The sequence below is a fragment of the Ahaetulla prasina genome, chromosome 13, assembly GCF_028640845.1.
Source record: "Ahaetulla prasina isolate Xishuangbanna chromosome 13, ASM2864084v1, whole genome shotgun sequence".
Classification (NCBI taxonomy): Eukaryota; Metazoa; Chordata; class Lepidosauria; order Squamata; family Colubridae; genus Ahaetulla; species Ahaetulla prasina.
Window position 1 is genome coordinate 2,143,226 of NC_080551.1, and position 22,171 is coordinate 2,165,396.

At 42.2% G+C, this 22,171-nt stretch overlaps 1 protein-coding gene across 1 annotated transcript in view; it reads right to left on the reverse strand.

The window, feature by feature from the left end:
- The window catches only part of CORO2B (coronin 2B), a 104,985-nt gene that overhangs the window by 62,670 nt on the left and 20,144 nt on the right, over positions 1-22,171 (reverse strand). The gene's annotated exons all lie outside the window — the stretch shown is intronic.

Consider the following 22,171-nt stretch of genomic DNA (forward strand, 5'->3'; position numbering starts at 1 on the left):
TAATACCACTTTATAAAGCCTTGGGAAGGCCACACTTGGAATATTGCATCCAGTTTTGGTTGCTACAATGTAAAAAAGATGTTGAGACTCTAGAAAGTGTTCAGAGAAGAACAACCAAGATGATTAGGGGACTGGAGGCTAAAACATATGAAGAACGGTTGCTGGAATTGGATATGTCTGGTTTACTGGATAGAAGGACTGGGATGACATGATAGCAGGGTTCCAGTATTTGAGGAGCTGCCACAAAGAAGAGGGGGTCAAATTATTCTCCAAAGCACCTGAGGACAGGACAAGAAGCAATGGATGGAAACTAATCAAGGAGAGAAGCAAGCTAGGACTAAGGAGAAATTTCCTGACAGAACAATTAATCAGTGGAACAACTTGCTTCCAGAAGTTGTAAATGCTCCAACACTGGAAGAGATTGGACAACCATTTATCTGAAATGGTATAGGTTCTCCTGCACAAGTAGGGGGCCCAGACTAGAAGACCTTCAAGGTTCCTTCCAGCTCCTGTTGTTCTGTTCTGTTCTGTTCTGTTCTATTCATTTTTACATTTTAAAATTCCAAGCAACCATTTCTTTCAATGTTGGCCTTTTGAATCCTTTGAAGCTTTGGGATCTCGCCTGTCCCTTCGTGAGGCTGACAAAAGGAGATCATTTCCAGGGAAAGTGAACTGCACCATCCTGAAGCAGTTCTGTTTCTCACGCAATTGGCTAAATTCAGCACTATGAATGATGCATTTGTACATTGCCATATCCACACTCAGAAACATTTCAATATCAAAAGCCGCTCCTGCTGCCTTGCATATGAAATGCTTTGATCTGTCTGTGTCAGCCTCCTTTGTTCAGCTGCTAGTTGCAGTCGGGAATTGTTCACATTGCAATTGTTCAGCACGAATCATGAATCATATTCTAAATAAATGAAGGAGAATCAAGAGGAGGTTTTCGAAAGAGGAGTCTGATTTATGAGGTACGTCTCAAACTTTGGATCAACTGAGTCATTGGGTTGCTTGAGGGCATTCTGCTGCAAGAATCTGAAATTCACTGACTGAATTCCAGTCAGTGCAATTCCAAGCAGCTGGAGCAGCTGTGCTTCCAAGTTCCCCCTCTTTGTAGAATATGCTAAAGTAACTCTACTTATTCAGCAATTTTTTTTTTAGACAATTTAGAACTCCACCGCCTTCGACATGACCTGAGTTTAACTCATAGAATCATCTGTTACTTCAGCTTCAATCGCAACAATACATGAGCACACAATAGATTCAAACTTAAAGTGAACCGCTCCAATCTTGATTGCAGAAAATATGACTTCAGTAACAGAGTTGTTAATGCCTGGAATGCACTACCAGACTCTGTGGTCTCTTCCCAAAATCCCCAAAGCTTTAACCAAAGACTATCTACTATTGACCTCACCCCATTCCTAAGGGGTTTGTAAGGGGCATGCATAAGAGCACCAGCATGCCTACCGTTCCTGTCCCAATGTTCCCTTTGATTGTATCTAATTTCTTATAGTTATTACATACTTATGATATATATGCTTATATATCATATAGTTATTTCATGCTTATGCTTATATATACTGTTGTGACAAATAAATAAATAAAAAAGTAACATTAGAATAGAATAGAATAGAATAGAATTTTATTGGCCAAGTGTGATTGGACACACAAGGAATTTGTCTTGGTGCATATGCTCTCAGTGTACATAAAAGAAAAGATACGTTCATCAAGGTACAACATTTACAACACAATTGATGATCAATATATCAATATAAATCATAAGGATTGCCAGCAACAAGTTATAGTCATACAGTCATAAGTGGAAAGAGATTGGTGATGGGAACTATGAAACGATTAATAGTAGTGCAGATTCAGTAAATAGTCTGACAGTGTTGAGGGAATTATTTGTTTAGCAGAGTGATGGCCTTCGGGAAAAAACTGTTCTTGTGTCTAGTTGTTCTGGTGTGCAGTGCTCTATAGCGTCGTTTTGAGGGTAGGAGTTGAAACAGTTTATGTCCAGGATGCGAGGGATCTGCAAATTATTGGAGCTAATTAGGATTTGGATGCAAGACCATCAAGAAATCCCCATGGTAAACTGGAGAGTTGAAACCCCCTTCATGGAGGCTGTGAAATTGTGTATCATTGCCCAGAAAGCAACAAGGATGTAACAGAGTTGGAAGGTCATGAAGATTCAGTGAACCTGGAATCAGCACAGAGAAGAGAAAGGAAGCAGCAGGGCTGGGATTTAAGATTCAGGAAAAAAAAGGGAAAGTAGTAGAAATTTCAGTGTGCAGGAAACTCACCTGTGATTCTAGCATGGTTCAAATACCTGAACTGAGCTGTATTAGAAGACGGTACATAACTGTTTCATGTCTTCCCAAAAAGCAAATAGGCAATAATGGTGATCAAGGTATCTCCCCTGCCAGGTAAATATATGGACACGATGGTCTTCAGCGGCACAAAGGCTGAACATTATGAAACAATGTTTAACAATGAGAGCAGCTACATAGCAGAATCTGTCCTGGTTGTGCTTGAGAAAAGTTGGACAGCCATCTCTTGGGGAGGTTTCAATCTGGATCCTTCCAACCTTTTCATTCTTTTCTTTGGGACTAGAGAAGCCTCCTGTCTCATGGAATGGCTCTTCTTATGCCAAAAAGGAATTATTTCTATGTAATGTCACCCATTTCACTTTGCTAAACTACCGTGTTTTCCCCAAAATAAGACCCTGTCTTATATATTTTTTTGAACCCCGAAATAAATGCATGGCCTTATTTTTGAGGAGGTCTTATTATTTTGGGGCGCATGGAGCAAGAAAGGGCTCCTCTTGCTCTGTCTCTCTAACCAGAGGCAATGCTGGAGACTGGCTGCACATGCATTTAAATATTTTAGGGGGAGCTTATTTTAGCGCATGCACTCAAAAGCCCGACTGGGCTTATTATCAGGGGAGGTCTTATTTTTAGGGAAACAAGGAATCATATTTCCCATTGTGAACGAGACACATCCACAGAAACAGGCAAAATTCCCTCCAATTTTTGCCTCAATTCTTTGGGCAAGGAGTCCCCCATGCTTTACGCAAGGACTGGTCTACAGGTTATGAAATACCCCATGATGGCTCCCAAAGAGCAACTGCCTGCAAAGTGTGGCTGTGCATGATGTCAACTCTTGAGCAGCAGCAGCCAGCCTAACACCAACCTGGGTGAGGAAAATTCCACTGAAGTTCTTGGAAGCTCTCCATAGACAATCACTCAACGGCATGATTAGCTTCCTCTCCCAAAAGGGCCACATGAGTCTCCACGTTCTTGGGGTGGAGACACAGGGCAAGGCCCGGAGCCTGTCCTTAAGATGTGTGCTCTGGCCCTGGAGGAATCAAGCCCGTGTCAAGCCAAGCCAAGCCTTGCAATCTGTAGGAGCTCTCCAAGGTCCTGCATATTCTGCCATCCCCTTGAGACTTCTAGTCCTGGGCAAAGACTAAGAGAGCCTAAGTTCTGACAAAAAAGGGAGTTCTTCTTCCTTCCTGAAAGCATTTCCTTTCATTAGACGTTAGGCATAGCTTTTGCACAGAGTTTCTTTTAAACAAGCCAACTGTTCAGTAATTCAACTTCCAATTACCTTCTGGGCCCAACAGAATGACTCAAGAAATATGATTCTAAAAGCCCAGTCCTGCACAATACCACTGAAAAAGAAAAATAAGAAATGCAAGAAGTGACCAGCTGGTTGCAAAAAGAAATTTCCTGCCAGTGAGAGCGATTAGCCACTGGAATGGCTTGCCCTCAGAAGTTGTGGGTGCTCCATCACTGGAGAGGAGCCATTGTCTGAAATATTATAGGGTCTCCTGCTTGAGCAGAGGAGTCAGACTATAACACCTCCAAGGTCCCTTCCAACTCTGTTATTCTGTCCTCTGGTTTGTCTACTCAAAAATCTTGGCTCAGGATTCTCATTTTACGTTTCAATTCCAATACAAAGAAGATTGGAAAAAATGCTAGGGAGTGAAGGCTTTGGCTTTGATTATTACTGCCTGTGTCTTCTTTGCTTAATTGCAATATTGCAAAGAAAGATGTCTTCATACGTGTCAGGAGTTTCCTGGGGAAGATGGGAGAGTTATTAACTACTCTTACTTCACCATCTCAGCAAACACATTCAAAAGCTCTGGTGGCCAAAACCTAACCTGGCCATAAAGCCTCAACCCCTTTGCCCAAATCATTGGAATACAAGAGCAGCAATCCAATGATCTGCACAGCCAGCTCTCCTTTTTAGGCAGGTGTATAGGCCAATAAATAGTTTCTGTTCAGCGTTCAGGACCCATATTTATTGTTTTCTATCTTTAAAAGGTAAACATTCCCCTCGCACATATGTGCTAGTCGTTCCCAACTCTAGGGGGCAGTGCTCATCTTTGTTTCAAAGCCAAAGAGCCAGCGCTGTCCAAAGATGTCTCCGTGGTCATGTGGCCAGCATGATTCAATGCCAAAAGCACACGGAATGCTGTTCCCTTCCCACCAAAGGTGGTCCCTATTTTTCTACTTGCATTTTTTATGTGCTTTCGAACTGCTAGATTGGCAGAAGCTGGGACAAAGTAACGGGAGCTCACTCCGTTATGTGGCAGCAGGGATTCAAACCACTGAACTGCCAACCTTTTGATTGACAAGGTCAGTGTCTTAGCCACTGAGCCACCATGTCCCTTTTCTTTCTTTAAAAAACCCTTAATATAAATATGATGCCTTTTGTCAACTTCAGCTGAAAACCTAGAGTTAATCTTGAGTTTAAACATCTACTGTCCTTTTTCTCAGGCAGTTCCTCCAATGCCTTCCTGCCTACTTGTAGTTTTAGCATATCGACTAAGAAAGCCATCCCAGCAATCTTTGTTTTTTTTTTTTATTTCGTATTTCTAAACCACACATCTCCTTCAAAAGATGATAAGGGCTCTGGAAGCTAAACTGTACGATGAATGGTTGTGGGAAGTTGGCAGGTCTGACAGTCTAGTCAAATGAAGAGAAGGACTGGGGTGACATGATAGCAGTCTTTCAGTACTTGAGAAGAAGTGGCCGGCCCCTTCTCCAAAGCACCCGAGGACAGGACAAGAAGAAACGGGTGGAAGATCAGAAGGAAGATCCTGGCAGTGAGAACAATCAGTGGAATGGCCTTATTCTTTGTTGTTCTATGTTATCATCTGTAAATGACATGGTAGGATGCAGGAATTGTGTGAGGCTTCCCAAATCATGAAATTTGGGAGTGGCAGGAACAATGCAGCCTTGCTGGAATCAGCTTAGGCATAGGTGTATAAATACGAAGGGATCTACAACCTCCAGAAAAGTTCTTAAGTGTCTACATTTTTAAATTATTCATTGTGCAGATAAATGGCTTTCCAGCTGAACCTTCCTCCCCAATCCAGGAAATCATCAGCTATACAATTTCCAAGGCAGGAGAACATCCAGGCAATCCTTAGGTTTGGTTGAATTTAGGAAGCCTGTCATAGAATTAAATTGCTAATCATTTTTCATGGAACATCAATTTGTTGTGAGTGATGTTTGGAATACCGACCACCCAATGAAGTGGTGGAGAGCTGCTGATCCTTGCAGAACTCCTATTGGGACACACATTCAGTCAAGAGAGCATGGGAGATTAATGAAACAAGGTTCTTTCTGAACACTACTTCTGGAGACTCAAGATCAAATTGAAGTTCGTCTGACTGAATTTATTCCAGTCTTCTCCAAACTTCTGACCCGTGGCTGGATTCACAGAACAAGCTCAACCAGCAACCTCAGCTACAGTAAATGCCTAGATATGGCATTGACAAGACATGCTAAGTTTGGTTAGCATTTGCCTTGGTTAGGTCCTTTTGGGCTACTGATATTGCAAGAACCTAACCCATTTGATTAGGTCAAAACTCAAAGAGTTGTGCTCCCAAAGGGCAAATTCAGTAACCGTGTTAAGCAGATTGTACAAATTTAGCCTACTGAATCACACAATGAGTCTTTATTCATGGTTTGTTGCCTAAGTCACAATTGTTAGGATTGACATGTCACATTAAGACATAAGCCATGGATTACAAACCACAATGCTGAGTTACTCAACAGACAAATCCAAACCCAAACAAACCATATAACCTACGTGAGGACTGTGTTTGAATCCAGCCTGAGCCTGGTTCCAAATTTCTCCGTCTATAATGTTGTAGTGCAGTCTCAAAACTATAAAATGTAAATAACCCAGGAAGCTACTTGCAATGTAAAACAGATGGCAATTAAAGCCCAAAAACTGAAGCCCAGATCTTCAATTGAACAAACTCTCTTCTTTGCAATTATTCACTCGATAGGCTGTTGAATGGGCAATCGACTGCATGGAAGAGTTCATTATTTTAAGTGCTCCTGAGCTGACAAAAATCAGAACAGTAATATAGAACCCAAGTAACTGCAAAGCCCTTCGGCTCAGACATTTCAAAAAAAGTCAACTTTTCCGTGAGTCAACCTGGATTCCTGCTGGCTGTTTTCTTGGCAACAGTAGAGAAGCCCTTTGCCAGGGTTTTCTTCTAGGGCGGGGGGGGGGGGGGGGAAATGCTTTAAAGCCCAGGCACCCAGCAATTGGAAGGGAGAAGGTGGACCTTTCAGAGATTTGCCAGGACAGCTGGAATTCAGCTAATTTCCAGCTTTGAAGCTCCTCCTCAAAGCATGCTAGAATATCCATGTGGAGCCTTCCTTCCTTCCTTCCTTCCTTCCTTCCTTCCTTCCTTCCTTCCTTCCTTCCTTCCTTCTGCAAAAATTCTATTTTTCTGCCTGAACAGCTTGGACAGGTTAGCCTTAGAGGCCACATGGTCAGTATATCTAATTGAGAAACAGTAAGCAAGATATCTTCAAACAGGTGGTATGGAAGAGCCCTAAGATTTTTTTTTCCCCCACAAGTCCTCTTGCTAGGCCAAATACTGCCATTTCTGTATTTGTTCCTTTGGCTTCCATTTCCTAACCGAACAGCCTTCCATTTGCCTCCGTAAAATTTTAGACCACCTCTACATGGTCCACCTCTACATGTTTCAAATCTGAATCTTCCCTGTAGTCCAAATTTATTCTAATCTGGTACCATGATTGCCATAATCCTCAGTGAATGACCAGCCTGGTTGAGGAGGAGGAAGGTGGGATAGACCAGGGGTCTCCAATCTTGGTCCCTTTAAGACTTGTGGACTTCAACTTCCAGAGTCCCTCAGCCAGCTTTGCTGGCTGAGGAACTCTGGAAGTTGAAATCCACAAGTCTTAGAGGGACCAAGGTTGGAGACCCCTGAGATAGACAGACAGCTGAGAAGACTGCTTTGTGATCCCTTTGTCACTGAGACAGCAAACTCTGCGGTAACCGAATTGTGACACATGTACAGAGCATCAAAGTGCAGGAGTTATTATGATTAAAAATGATTTAAAAAGGCTTCATCACAGCTACATAAAAACACTTACATTTTAATACATTTAAAAATCTGCCCCAAACATTTTTGAAATCAATTAAATCTAAGAAATGTCACCAATCGATCCTACAAAATTGCTAACTGAAACGCTATCATTCCAGTAATACTAATAATGTAACAACTACCAACCAATCATAGTAATAAATTGTCACAGAATAATAAAATTGGAAGGGACCTTGGATAGCATTCCAGACAAGTGGCTGTCCAGTCTCTTTTCGAAAGCCTTCAGTGATGGAGCATCCACAACTTCGGAAGACAAGGCAAGCCATCCCATTGGTTGATTGTTCTCACCGTTAGAAAATTTCTCCTTAGTTCTAGGTTGCGTCTCTCCTTGGTTAGTTTCCAAGGAGAGAAGCAACCAATTGGTGCTTTGGAAAATAGTTTGACCCTCCCCCCTTGTCCTTATAGCAGCCCCTCAAATATTGGAATACTACTATCATGTCCACACACCCCAGTCTGCTTTTCATTAAAGTAGACATACCCAATCCCTGCAACCATTCTTTGTATGTTTTAGCCCAGCTTTGCTGGCTGAGGTATTCTGGGAGTTGAAGTTCACAAGTCTTAAAGTTGCCAAGGTTGGAGACCCCTGGTTTAGCCAACCACCTCCTATAATCATTTTTGTCGCTCTTCTCTGCACTCTTTCCAGAGTCTCAACATCTTTTTGTGTTCACCATTCAAGGAAAATAACAATCATGAAATAGTTGGATTCTACATCCTTTGAGAAGAACACTTTCTTCCAAGCACAAAGTATAAGCAGATCTCTGTGAAGAGTCTTAGAAAGTTGGGGGTTTCTGCAATACATTTTCTGAAGGCTGCAGAATGATATTTGGAAACCTACTTTGGAAATGCAGACACAGGGCTGTGAGCAGGACTTGAACTATGTGGGAGCATCCAGTTTCCTTGGTGAAAATCTACGTCAGGCTCCTCCTATGTGTTGCCAGGACCTTCCCAAGTGCTTGTGAAGTACTTTGAAGAACCTTCTCCTCCACAAACGGCTCCTGGGTTGAGGTCATCTGCGGAGGCTTTTTGTAATCTTCATTGGGCTTTGATTAAGAAGGGAGCCGATGCCAAATTGGTGAAAAAATTGCTTCTGAATGAAGTGATAGGAATGGGATTTGCTATACACATTTTGTAGCCAATAGAAAAGATTTGCTACCAAATATTAGCAAATACAAAACATTTGCTACAAAAGCAGCATATTTTCACCTTCTGAGTATATCTTTGAATCTCACAAACAGATACAGGGGGGAAATTATGCTATATTAGTTAGTAGACAAAATACCACCTTAATTCTATTTCTAGCAGATACAGAAGAGCAGTGCCTAATAATGATGTCTCCAGTCCCTTTTTCCTTCTAAAGCTACTTCAAAACAACACAGGGTTTACAATTTTGCTTCCGCTGCCTGAAGCGTGCCCAAGTGAACAGTGAACAATAGAATATTATCTGTGTGCAAGATCTGACTCACAACTCAAAGACCATGAAGCCATGTTGTACAGGTAGTCCTCGACTTATGACCATTTGCTTAGCGACCATTCAAACTTACGATGGACCAGTGGTGAAATCCAATTTTTTTTACTAACGGTTCTGTGGGCGTGGCTTGGTGAGCATGGCAGAGGAAGGATACTGCAAAATCCCCATTTCCTCCCCACTCCTGGGGGAAGGATATAGCAAAATCCCCATTCCCACCCCACCCCGGGGCCAGCCAGAGGTTAGCGGGTTCTCCGAACTGCTCAAAATTTCTGCTACCAGTTCTCCAGAACCTGTCAGAACCTGCTGGATTTCACCCCTGTGATGGATCCCCCCAAATGTACATAAAACTTGATCCTGAAGTCCCAAAGGCAACTCCTGCCCTGAAGTCATGCAACTGCATTTAAGGTGCTGGGCAACCAGCCCTCATTTATGGTCATTTGCAGCATCCTGCGGCCACATGACCACGATTTACAACGATTTTGCCAAAAAACCCCAGAGTTTACCATGCAAAAAAGGTTATAAAATTGGCTCGATCATGTGATGATCTGCTTTACAAACGTCACAGCTTTCAGCTATAATGGATAGGCTCCATTATGGTTGAAGTTCAGGACTAACTTGTAGAAGATGTTTTTTTAAAAGCCCTGTAGAGATGCTAAGATTCTATCCACTGTAATTCCCTTTTTATGGTTAGAAATTTTGGGAACTGTGGTCCCAAGATAACTGAAGAACAGCAAATCAAAGCAGCAAAATTGCAACAAATAATTGCGATTTTACTTCCACTGCCCATCCAGCAGCTCAGGTGGGAAGGTTGCTGGGAAGGCAGGGCAGAGGAATCCCAAAGGTGCTTTTTTCAAGAGACGGCTGGAAGAAAAGAATAAACTAGAAGGAAATTGCTCATTTTCATGTAAGAGGGAGGCTGGGGGTGACAGGCAGCCACTCCAGAGAAATCGGCAAATATCAAAAGTCTGATGAGCTCAAAGCACAATTCCCCAAAGCAGGAATTTTCTTTTTTTTCCCTTTTTGGTTTATTCTGGTAGAAGAAAAGCCAGCAGCCAGTCATTCACCTTTTGGCCTCCCTGAGTGGAGCCTAGGAGGGTTGCATTCATAGCCATTATGAAAACAAAGCTGCTTCTGGGCTGCTTTGCTCTAGACTTTATACCATAAGCTGATCAGTCAAGGGGAAAAAACTTTCGGGGCAGGGAGGGAGGGGGGAGGACGTTCAAACTGGGTTTGACATGGTGAGCAGGATCATTCCAGAAGGATTATCTCATGTGATGCAACTGGACAGCTGATCTGCATCTATTGAATTCAGATCGCAGGCAGCCGTTTGAGAGGAGAGCTGCAGGAAAAAGCATGCAGCTGAGGGTTTTCCAGAATGCATGCGCACCCTCTAGAGCAGGGGTCTCCAACCTTGGCAATTTTAAGCCTGGTGGACTTCAACTCCCAGAATTCCCCAGTCAGCAAAGCTGGAATTCTGGGAGTTGAAGTTCTCCAGGCTTAAAGTTGCCAAGGCTGCAGACCCCTGCTCCAGAGTTTGTCAAGTCTATCCTGCATCAGGGTGGATACAAATATGATTAAATAAATAATAAAAATAGATGATTTTTTTTTAAAAAATTAAATTTTGGATTTTTTTTAATTCAAATTGGATTTTTTAAATTTTTTATCAAATTTATTTTAATAAAATGCTTTTGGAGTAAAAATATATCTAAAGATAGTTTTCTATTTAAATTACATTAATAATTTAGTTTATTCAGAATGAAATGGAGCTTAGTTAGGTAGCATGAAGCTGTATATTCTGCAATATTTACATTTTTGGTAAAGTCATTCAATGAATCCAAGCTCTGCAAGCTGAGATAACAGGCACTGCATGGATGCATTCACACGATTTCACAGTAACCATGGGATAAATCATAAAACAAAGTTCAGGAATATTCCTTTACCCCACTGTTTTGCAAATCTGTGTACACTACAAACTGTATGTTTATTTGAAGAGAAAGGCATCTGCGCCACCAGACTCTAAATGTGAGGAAGAAAGTCAAGCAATAAAAATGTAAGTGAAAGCTTCTAAGCAGGTTATAAATATAATATTAAAGGGCACCTGTCATTTCAGATCCATCCTGGTAGGGCCTGTTAGTGGGCATCCATTCACCTGCTGCCCACCACATCTCTCCCCTTGTTGTGTCTCTGCTGCATCACCAGCTGCCCCAGTGAAGTGACTGGGACTATCGGTGAGTCAACAATGGGTCAGAGGAGGAGCCGCTGCGGGACAGAGATGACAGGTGCTCTTTAAAAATTCTGATTTAAATCAAGTTGATTTAAATCAAGCCTTTTTAATAGTGATTTAAATCATGATTTAAATCATGGCTTAAATCAACCTAATTTAAATCAACTCCACCTGCCCTGCATCTTCCAATTCAAAACAGAAAACAGGTGTGTAGACTTGGGGGCTGGAGTAAAGCTCCCAACTTTTGTTCCAGCCTTGACTTGGCCGTGGAAGCCCAGTGGCAGATTCCTACCCACCACATAGCCAGGGACCACAAGGAGCCCTCAACTTACAGTTATTCCAAGTTACAACAGCACTGAAAAAAAATGACTGGCATCTGGTCCTCACACTTATAACCGTCGCAGCATCCCCATGGTCACATGATCAAAATTTGGGCATTTGGCCAACTGGCATGTATTTATGACAGTTGCAATGTCCCAAGATCACCTGGTCACCATTTGCAACAGTCCCGGCCAGATTCTGAGATGCAAAGTCAATGGGGGAAGCTGGATTTGGTTAATAACTACAGGATTCACTTAACAACCATCTGTTTCACTGCAAAACTTCGATTAACAACTGTGACAAAAAAACGGTGATAAAATTAGGCCCGATTCATTTAACAACTCCTTGCTTAATAAGTGAAACATTGGTCTCAATTGGGGTCATAATTATAGATTATTTAATTACAGATTAACAGAGGGGACCCTGTAGGTAATCTAGTCCAACTTCCCTGCCCAAGCAGGAGACCCTAGACCTGTGATGGCGAACCTATGGCACGAGTGCCTGAAGCGGAGCCATGTCGCCTGGCACGCGCGGCATCGCCCGTCCCTCTTCTGGGTTTCTGGTGCACATGCGTGTGGCAGTGCCGGAAACCAGAATAGCTGGTTTTCTGTTTTCCAGCGTGAGCAAGTGCACCGGCCAGCTGATCAGCACATGTGCATACGTGGCAGTAAACCGGAAGTATCTTATCCGGTGCGCCCCCTGGGCAGCTCCTCTTCTTGGTCACGGCCATGACAAGCACATGAGGTGCTCTCTTTTTGGCACTCGGTGCTGTGCATGTGCTCCCTAGACCATTTCTAGGTTTGCCATTGTCAGGAAATTGTTATTTGCCTAACTAGTTGGCCAGGCAATATGCATGTATTTTTGTAGAAAGGCATGATATTGCTTTAAGGCTGTGCTGCATCATGCAAGCATCCTGATTGGTTGAGCTCTGTAGCCAATGTATAAAAGACTACTAAATTATAGCTTGTGGGGAATCTACAGGGACGCTACAGCATTGTAACCTGATGACATGCTGCAACTGTATATTTGAGCTTTATGATCGTTTCTTGATCATGGCTAGTTACTGATTCCTCAAGATACTAATTGTTGTGAATTGAACTAAACTGAAAGAAGACCTTGTGTTGTGCAAGTGTACTATTATACTATTTATACTTTATACTATTATACTACTACTTGTATACTTGTATACTACAAGTATACTACTGTCTACTATTGACTTCACCCCATTCCTAAAAGGACCATAAGGGGCGTGCATAAGAGCACAAAAGTGCCTACCGTTCCTGTCCTATTGTTCCCTTTCATTATATCTAATTAATATAGTTGATACATACTTTTGCTCATACATATGTTCTTTTCTTTATGATGTGTTGTTGTTTTATGTCAATGTTTACGTATACTGTTGTGACAAAAATAAATTTTTAAAAAAAGTCTATGATTGGTAAGAAGACTTTGTAACATCCCTGACTGACTTTATATATGTATGACCTGGAATTGTTTTTGGACTATGACTTTGCCTTTTCCTTAAAACTAAAGGAATATCAAACCCCAGTTTGTCTGCAAGTGACTGTTATTGTATACAACCAGTCTCAGTCGTTTTCATGCATAGGGTACTCTGCTCAACGGTCCACAATCTTGGTTGTGAACCCAGATTACCCTTAACATCACTGCCCTAGACCAGGTCTGCAAACTTGGTTCTTTTAAGACTTGTGGACTTCAACTCCCAGAGTTCCTCAGCCAGCTTTGCTGGGAGTTGAAGTCCACAAGTCTTAAAAGAGCCAAGTTTGCAGACCGCTGGTCTAGACTATTTCTGACAAAAGGCAGTCCAACCTTTTTTTGAAAGCCTCCAGTGATGAAGCTTCCACAACTTCTGGAGGCAACTTCAGTTCCACTGGTTGATTTTTCTCACTATCAGAAAATCCCTCCTCATTTCCAGGTGGAATCTCTCCTTGTTCAGTTTCCATCCATTATTCCTTGTCTGGCCTTCAGGTGCCTTGGAATAAGTCAAGGACAATCTTTACAGGAAAAGCAAACTGAGCCTGGGACACCAATGGGCTTCCCTTGGACACATCCAGGGAGTAATGCCTTAAAGCAAGGGTACCCAACCACTAATGGTCTGCGGCCACACAATGGAACCTGGCCATGCAAGTGGCAGGCTCACACGTGCACAGCTCCACTGGTGGTGGGCGGGTGTGCTTACACACGGAGCTCCATTTGTGTGAGCGGTGGGTGGATGCACCTGCCACTTGTGCAAATGAGCTGTGCGCCTACCACTCACACAGAACCCTCCCCTCCCCACCCCACCAGGCCACCAAGCCAGAAAGGTTGGGGACCACTCCGTTAAAGTTGTTTTAGCATAATAAAGGGAAGATGGTCTTCTGAAAAACAACGTTGCCCTTCCAATTCTTCTTCTCCCCCCCCCCCCGCACATTCTTAGGAAACCAAAAGGTGAGGGGGCTGCATCCCCGCTCAAAGGCATCCACCAGGGAAGAGGATGAGGGGAGGTGTCAGGAAACTCTCTCTCACCCGTTTGCCTTCCAGGAGCTGGGCATTTTGTGATTCAGCACGCCCAGGGAAGCTGTGAGTGCCCAGCCTGATGTGCTCAATGACTGCAGGGATGGGTGTGGGGTATGGTTCACATCTGTAGAGTCAGCACTTGCCCCCAGATAGGACCCACCAACCAGCCCCGAATGGTCACAGAGCAAAGACTGTTCTCCACAAAAGCCCTCAGGGTTGTGTGCAGCAGATGTCTACAATGGCATAAAGACCAATCGCCCCTTCGGCCCTCTGGGCAGAAAGGCTCCATTCATGCTGGCACTGAAGCCATGAATGGACAAACCGGCCCTTCAGTGGCTTCCGAGCATTTCTCCTCAAGCACAGAAACAGGTCAGATGCGAGAGGAGAACTAGGGGGCCCATGGGGGGAGGTGTTGTTTCCAAGCAAAACCATAGAGCAGAGGTCTGCAAACTTGGCTCTTTTAAGACTTGTGGACTTCAACTCCCAGAGTTCCTCAGCCAGCAAAGCTCTGGGAGTTGAAGTCCACAAGTCTTAAAAGAGCCAAGTTTGCAGACCCCTGCCATAGAGCAATATCTTTTCTTTTAGGAACTGAGTATTGTTTGACAGTCTCCGTGCCTTAAAAACAGAGGAGAAGGCCACCACTCTTCCTGATGCTGTCAGGACCTGGTTGAAGGACTTGACTGATGCTTCCTTCCTGATGAGCTTGACTGCGTTCCTTTGCTTGCCCTGAGCCTTGCCTCTTCCTAGGAAACTCTGCCATTGTGAGTTCTGTTTGTTGTGGGACACACCTGCTCTGTGTTTTGCTCCTATTTTCTGCCGCCATTTCTGCCTCTGTGCTGATCAGTTTCTTTCTTTCTTTATTTTATTTGTTACAACATTATATATAAGCATAAGCATGAAATAACTATACAATATATAAGCATATATATAATCATAAGTATGTAATAACTATGTGAAATTGGATACAATCAAAGGGAACATTAGGACAGGAACGATAGGCACGCTTGTGCTCTTATGCATGCCCCTTACAGACCTCTTAGGAATGGGGTGAGGTCAATAGTAGACAGTTTTTGGTTAAAGCTTTGGGGATTTTGGGAAGAGACCAGAGTCAAGTAGTGCATTCCAGGCATTAACAACTCTGTTACTGAAGTCATATTTTCTGCAGTCAAGATTGGAGCGGTTCACATTAAGCTTAAATCTATTGTGTGCATGTGTATTGTTGTGATTGAAGCTGAAGTAGTCTTCAACAGGAAGGACGTTGTAACAGATGACTCTATGAGTTAAGCTCAGGTCTTGTCCCTTTTCTTCTCCTTACAGCATTTTCTCTGTCCCTCTTGGGGTATTTTGATTTCAGTGCAAGGATCAGTAAAAGCTTTGCTTTCCATTTCTTGAAAGTACATCCTACAGCTGACCATTCAGGTCCCCAGGGCCTTACTTTGTTGTCATATCACAGGCAAGCAGATTCTGATTGAGTTTTTTTGTTCCTCCTGCACAGAACTAAAAAAACCAACTGATACATTTCATTGTTATCAGTCTCCATCTAGTAAAAGTAATCTGTATCGTTGTTTACATGTGTTCGTGCGAGATACTTGTTGAGTATCTCAATATTCAGCAAACATACATAGAATTAATACTAAACTCCTAAGCTGGGTTTCTGGTCAGGATGGCAGTTGTTGGGCAGCCAGGAGGAGAAACAGATTTAACTAATTCCTACAAAGTATATAATTCCACATATTATAAATCTGCAAATTGTAATGCTTTCTTACCATCCTGCAGCTACAATTTTGAATTATAGATGGATGGTGTGAACAAATGGATCTTCTTAACAGATTGAATGCAATTGACATTTGTAGTTGTCCTTAAAATTCCCAGACTTGAGCTGACCATTGAGCACAAGTCCTAACATAACCCTTTAAGTCCTAATATAACCCTTTAAGAAAGTCCTTTCTTTGAAGACTGTTGATGATGAAGCAGCAGGAAACTCTTTATTTTATTATTTATTTATTTATCACAACAGTATATATAAGCATAAGCAAGAAATAACTATACGATATATAATCATATATATAAGCATAAGTATGAAATAACTATATGAATTGGATACAATCAAAGGGAACATTAGGACAGGAACGGTAGGCACATTGGTGCTCTTATGCACCAACGTGCACTCTTTAAATGAATGTCTACAAACAAGTAGAGCAATCAACAGCATTTAATGCAAAGAGAAAGGTGACCAGAGTAAGAACTCTTTATTACCGAATCTAATAGTTTCTTCCCTCCCTAGATAAGGAAATCTCTCTTGATCTCTGTCTCTCTCCCTCTCCTCCCCCCTCTCTCTTGGAAACTCAAAATCAGAACAGATTTAAACCTGCCTTCTTCACAACAGGTTCATAAAAAACTGTTTTGATTTATTCTGTTCTTCCTCAGATGGTTGACCAAAACTGATGTGCGTTACTGTTACAGTGTGTAACCCTATCTGAAGGGAATGTCATTTTACTGGAAATTTCATGGAGTTTTTGTAGGCTGTGGCTCATCTAAAGCTAAATGTTCAACCTCCATTGCAGGCATTGCAAGAAACAGAAATATTCAGCAATCTCTGTTTATGAGGCAAGGTTAAGCCTTTGTGGAAAGGGCAGTTGTAGCTTTCCAAGCAAGCAGTGGCTCTAACCCTCACCCAGCCAGACTAATATGCTAACTACACCATAGTCGAAGTCCAGTTGGTCCTCCCTCAGTCACAATTGTTTATCTGGGAAACTCTTCCCCACGTTTCTCTCCCTCTCCCACCCACTATGTCAGGTGTGGCCCTTTTAAGATCTGTGAACTTCAACTTCCAGAATTCCTGCGCCAGCCATGAAGTTCACAGATCGCAAAAGGGCCACAGTTTCCCACCTCCGTCCTATGTTAACCAATAGAATAGAATAGAATAGAATAGAATAGAATAGAATAGAATAGAATAGAATAGAACACTTTATTGGCCAAGTGTGATTGGAGAGAAAGGGAATTTGTCTTGGTGCATACGCTCTCGGTGTAGATAAAAGAAAAGATACATTTTTTTAGGGCCCTTTAATCTAATTTCTCAGATGTGCCTTACAACATATCCTTCATTTGGAGCTACCAGTGCCAAATACTGTGAAAGATCTGGAAATAGGGTGGTCTCATCTGCCATGGGCAAGTTTCACTGCCAGCTGCCTGAGACCTCCGAGACAACCCTCTACATACACTTTGACTTTGGAAGAAATATTGAGGTCACAGGGACCCATAAATCTTGGCTTTTAGCTGCTTTTAATCTGAATTATTTCAGTCTGGATTAAGAGCTGCAATCTGTTTCTTTTATGTGGTTCCTTTATTGGTTCCTGCTCCCAACTAATTTTGACCAGGCATCCACTGTTGTTGCCTTGACGCTCAAAGCACTTGAACCAGGGCCAAGGAGAGGGATAATTGGAGCCTGACCTTTTACTAAACCTTTTCAACCTCCAAACATATTGGAGCTGCAATGAATTGGAGTTCCTTTATGGAAAAGAATTATTGTCAGAGAAAGCCGTTCCTAGAAAAGTAGACAAGAGGCTCTGGTGCTGTTTTCCCTAGATTTTTCAATCTTCAAAGCTTCCAGAGATTTCGAAATCATTTGCAATAATATTGTTTCATGGTTTGTTTCTATTTTGGTTCTAGGCGGTTGCACAAAATTTTTCTGGCAGTATATAAAATAGATGAATAAATTCATTTTCTAAGGGCTGAACAAGATATTTTGGTATCAATGTTCCATGAAATCCCTATTAAGTCTCACACAATTTTTTTTGTGTATTGCTAAGTGCAGTAGAAGAGTAAAAAGCCTCCCTTCCTTCTCTTTTCTGTCCCTCCATCTTCCCCCACTCTTAACATTTGTGTTATTCTCCCCTCCCCTCTTAAGAGTTGTTGGAGATACCTCATGACCCCAGATTTACAGATGCCTTCGACCTCTGCTGCAGTTGGCCAGAATTAAAAAACAATACATGTATTTTAATTAGATGCAAAAGGATCTCAATTTGAAGAAATATTATCTTTTATTTTGCAAGGCAAGTCAATTTAATTCAGAATGTAAACTGTTCCCTTATTTAAAACAGCAATAGCACTTATATACTGCTTTACAGCCCACTCAAAGCGGTTTTACAGAGTCAGCGCATTGCCCCCAACAATCTGGGTTCTCATTTTGTCCTCCTCGGAAATATGGAAGGCTGATTCAACCTTGAGCTGATGAGAGTTAAACTCTCAAACTGCTGGCAGCGGGCAGTCAGCAGAAGTAGCCTGCAGTACTGCATTCTAACCACTGCGCCACCAAAGCTCTTGTATAAAATACTTAATAATGCATTATTTTGTTAGGGAAGAGAGGTACAAATATTCCCTGAACCCCATCATGATAAGAACTTTGAAAAGCACCAATTTGGCCACTGATGTTTAGAAATGTTCGAGTATAGGTACTCCTTGACTTTTAACAGTTTGTTTGAAGTTATAATGGCACTGAAAAAAGTTACTTATGACCTTTTTTCACACTTATGACTGTTGTCGTACCCCAGGGTCACGTGATCAAAATTCAGACACTTGGCAACTGACTCCTATTTATGACCAGTCAAAAAGACAAGTCAGAGAACTGGATCCAAAGCCAGTGATGAGACCCACAAAACAACTTCTTTGCACTTGAAGTTGCTCTCCTAAAAAATCCTTCTTTCCAGAAAAACAAGGGGACAGATTTCCCTCTATTACCTCTGGGTTTAAATTGTTCTTCCATATTTGCTCCAAAAATTAATAAGATGACATTTCTCTCTGCTTTCATATTTTTATTGATAGGAATATAAAATTGCTTAATTGAACAGTCCAAACTGCGTTTATCTGCTGCAGTTTCCTCCTTGACTTTATCATCCTGTCTTGTGGCTGGCGGGGAGCCGCTGGGCCTCACCAAATCACAAACAAGTCCTGTGTCGATTCATTTAGCAGCTGGGCACCAGGCTGGCAGAAGGGAGAAAAGGCTCTTTTCCTTTGAAAACTCCCTCCCCCCCCCCATGCCGCCTGTCTCCCTTTCTTTCTTTCTTTTTTTAAAGAAATGGTTTGGCAAACTGTGCTCACTCCCAGGGAGTTGGCAAACACAACCACTGCTGTGGCAGCAGGAAAGACAGGAAGGCGTTAATGTTCAAACTTACAGCTGGAAAACTCCTTTGAAAAGGGGAACAATGCGACAAATGCACTAAGAAAATGAGGGAACAACCCATAAGCTTGGATGGTACACATGCACACAGAGCCCCCCCCCACACACACACAAATTAGGCACTGATGGGGTCAGCATCCCTGCACATAGAAACCAAGCAGTGCTCAAAAAGGAAAGGGGTAGAGAAGGAAGAGTCACGGAGTCCTTAATTCAGTATTTGCTGAATACAGCTCAGTCTGCTTTTACAGCAATTCTTCATGTAACACGACTGCTACAGGCAGTCCTTGACTTACAACAGTCCATTTAATTATCATTCGAAGTCACAAAGGCACTGAAAAATGTGACTTATGACCATTTTTCACATGACTGTTGCAGTGTCCTCCTGGTCACGTGATTAAAAAAATTCAGATGCTTGGCAACTTTTTCATATTTATGAAGGTTGCACTATCCCAGGGTCAGGTGATCCCCTTTTGCAACCTTCTGACAAGCAAAGTCAAGGGGGGCAACCAGATTCACTTAACAACTTAACAACAGCAAATGAACCTGCAAACATGTGGAAAACTCTTAAAAATATCACCGGCTATGGCAAACCTCCTTCCCAGGCTGAAGGTAATCAACAACTGGCAGATGACCTGAATGAGTTTTACTGCAGGTTTGAAAGGAAACTACAGCCACCTATCTCCACAACCCCCATCTCAGACACACCAACAACAGCCAAGCCTCCTACAACTGACCCCATTTCATTGGGTTCACAACCCCTAGTGATCACAGAAAAGGAAGTGCAGGACCTATTTCACAGACAAAAGCCAGGAAAAGCTCCAGGCCCAGACAAGATAACTCCTTCTTGCTTAAAAGTCTGTGCTGACCAATTGGCCCCCATCTTCACCCATATTTTCAATAAATCACTAGAGATGTGCTATGTTCCTTCTTGCTTCAAACGCTCTACCATCATCCCAGTGCCGAAGAAGCCCACCATCAAGGAACTGAATGACTACAGACCAGTTGCTCTAACATCTGTAGTCATGAAAACCTTTGAAAGGCTAGTGCTTTCCTACCTGAAAACCATCACGGATCCGCTGTTAGACCCCTTGCAATTTGCATACCGAGCAAATAGATCAACACATGATGCTGTTAATATGGCTCTGCACTACATCCTACAACATCTTGAGTCTCCAAAGACCTATGCAAGGGTCCTTTTTGTAAACTTTGCATTCAATACCATCATTCCAGACATTCTTCTAACTAAGCTAAACCAGCTACAGGTACCGGAACAGACTTGTAAGTGGATCACAAGCTTCCTAACAAACAGGAAGCAGCAGGTGAAGCTAAGCAAGATCACATCAAATACCTGTACAATTAGCACAGGGGCCCCCCAAGGCTGTGTGCTCTCCCCACTTCTCTTCTCTCTGTATACCAATGACTGCATCTCCAATGATCCATCTGTTAAGCTACTGAAGTTCGCAGATGACACAACAGTGATTGGTCTCATTCGAGACAATGACGAATCCGCATATAGACGAGAGGTCGAACGACTAGCCTTGTGGTGCAACCAAAACAATCTGGAACTGAACACACTCAAAACCGTAGAAATGGTGGTAGACTTTAGGAGAAACCCTTCCATACTTCCACCTCTCACAATACTTGACAACACAGTATCAACAGTAGAAACCTTCAAATTTCTAGGTTCTATCATATCGCAAGATCTCAAATGGACAGCTAACATCAAAACATCATTAAAAAGGACAACAAAGAATGTTCTTTCTGCGCCAACTCAGTAAGCTCAAACTGCCCAAGGAGCTGCTGATCCAAGTTCTACAGAGGAATTATTGAGTCTGTCATTTGCACCTCTATAACTGTCTGGTTCGGTTCTGCAACCCAACAAGAAAACACAGACTTCAGAGGATAATTAGAACTGCAGAAAATATTTGCTACCAACCTGCCTTCCATTGAGGACCTGTATACTGCACGAATCAAGAAGAGGGCCGTGAAAATATTTACAGACCCCTCGCATCCTGGACATAAACTGTTTCAACTCCTACCCTCAAAAGGACGCTATAGAGCACTGCACACCAGAACAACTAGACACAAGAACAGTTTTTTCCCGAAGGCCATCACTCTGCTAAACAAATAATTCCATCAACACTGTCAAACTATTTACTGAATCTGCACTACTATTAATCGTCTCATAGTTCCCATCACCAATCTCTTTCCACTTATGACTGTATGACTATAACTTGTTGCTGGCAATCCTTATGATTTATATTGATATATTGACCATCAATTGTGTTGTAAATGTTGTACCTTGATGAACGTATCTTTTCTTTTATGTACACTGAGAGCATATGCACCAAGACAAATTCCTTGTGTGTCCAATCACACTTGGCCAATAAAATTCTATTCTATTCTAAAAAACAAAACAAAACACCATGTTACTAACTTAACAACTGCAATGATTCGCTTAATACAGGGGTGCCCAAACTTGGCAACTTTAAGACTTGTGGACTTCAACAGCTTAGCTGGCTGAGGAATTCTGGGAGTTGAAGTCCACAAGTCTTAAAGTTGCCAAGTTTGGACACCCCTGGCTTAATAGCTATGGCTAGAAAGGTCATAAAATGGTGCAAAATTCACTTAACAACTGTCTTGCTTAGCAACAGAAACTTTGGGCTCAATTGTTGTCGTTATTGGAGGATTACCTGTATTTCTATCATTACCTATTTATTTTATCCCTTTACATTCCACTTATAATATTTTATTCTAATAATAATATTTTAATTTGTATACTTTTCCTCTGGGATATCAAGACATCCCATATTCAAGGTGCCTCACATGGCCGCTTGAAGGTCAAAAGGAAAGCCACACAGGGGTCTCATTTTATCCTTCAAACAGTCTTGGAGGCATCTTGGATAAACAGAAACCAACTGGCTGAAGTGAAGCCTTCACAATTTTCTCACACAAACTCTCTGAAATCTGATGTCATTTCACAGCTCCTTCCTGTAATCTCAGAGATGCTGCCCATGAGGGGGCCTTTAA